Source organism: Mandrillus leucophaeus, unplaced genomic scaffold (assembly GCF_000951045.1).
Source record: "Mandrillus leucophaeus isolate KB7577 unplaced genomic scaffold, Mleu.le_1.0 Scaffold220, whole genome shotgun sequence".
NCBI classification, from domain to species: domain Eukaryota; kingdom Metazoa; phylum Chordata; class Mammalia; order Primates; family Cercopithecidae; genus Mandrillus; species Mandrillus leucophaeus.
In genome coordinates this window covers 2,302,580-2,303,782 of record NW_012102255.1, presented here as the reverse complement: position 1 = coordinate 2,303,782, position 1,203 = coordinate 2,302,580, and the positions used below count along the sequence as shown (strand labels likewise).

The 1,203-nt window shown below is 45.6% G+C and overlaps 1 pseudogene across 1 annotated transcript in view; it reads left to right on the top strand.

Moving 5' to 3' along the window:
• The first annotated feature begins 670 nt into the window (after window positions 1-670).
• The window catches only part of LOC105540509, a 2,600-nt pseudogene continuing 2,067 nt past the window's right edge, over window positions 671-1,203 (top strand). The window contains exons 1-2 of the transcript XR_001006199.1: window positions 671-836; window positions 935-1,201. The product of XR_001006199.1 is annotated as an uncharacterized LOC105540509 (transcript). The remainder of the gene's footprint in view (window positions 837-934; window positions 1,202-1,203) is intronic.

Below are 1,203 nucleotides of genomic sequence, written 5' to 3'. Positions count from 1 at the left end.
CAGGAAAACTCTCAATTTTAAAAACCGGTAAATACTGTATTTGTACCATACTCCAGTGCGTTTTTTCTCATGCTGACCTAACCTTTTTTAAGAAAATAAATATCCATAATTACCTGCTAGTTTATCTCCTAATGGTTTTCCTTTTTTTTTTTTTTGGTAAATAAAAATAAGCCATCAATTTTTCAGGGAAAGTTTTAAAACTACCCTTTTCTTTGTATGCAAGGGCATCTTTGTAAAGTAATACCTATAAAATAATCCTGGCTTCTCGGATTAATATTATATAAAAATCACAGTATCCTTGTTATCAATAGGTAGACCGTTGGCACAGTTTCATGTGTGTCTTCGCCGATTTTCTGTGATCACCGGAACAAGTGACTAAATATCTCAGGATTCGTTTCTTCCCTTGTAAATATTAGCTGTTAACCTGACCACACTTGGTTCTGTGCAGAGAAAAATGGTTTGAGGGGGTGTTTTGAGCACTCCAGAAAGAAAACAAAGGAGGAATATTTTCACTTCCTACTTGTTTACCTTTACTGTTTTATGGCTTTTTGGATATTTTTGGGTGACTTTGCCACCTACCAAACACAATTATTTTTGAGTACCTAAGGGCATGGTAACCAAGGATCGGGTTTTAATCCTACCATTAATCACACCATGAATTGAAAACAACATGAAAGGTCTTGCAAATAAACGTAATCACTTTTTGGCGTCTCCGCACAGGCAACACACCGATGCCTCTGATCTGGCGACCTTAAGCCTCGAAGCGCAGTCCCGCCTCTGCAGGCGGCCACCGCGCGGGGCTGGGTGGTCCCCCGGGGACCGCGAGCGGTTCCAAGGTCTCCGCCAGCTTTTGGTTTTCATCTTTATTAAAACTGCTGTTTGGGTGTGTGTCTTTTTTTTCTTTTTTTTCTTTTTTCTTTTTTTTTTTTTTAAGACAAGACACCAGGCCAGTTGCGCGACGCAAGCCGGCCGCGGGGCAGGCATTTCGGAGCACCGGGAAGCTCGGAGGCAGCGGCGGTGACCTCCAGACCGTCCTCCTGCGTCCTCATTAAAGGAGGCAAAATGGTGGCCGCGAACGCCATCAGGCTGCGCCAGGGCGGGGTTTCGGCGCCAACACAGAGGATCCCGCCAGATTCTGGCGGCCAGAACTCCTCCTCACCCAGGCCACCCCCCGGGGCCCACAGCCTGGGCAGCTACGGGCGT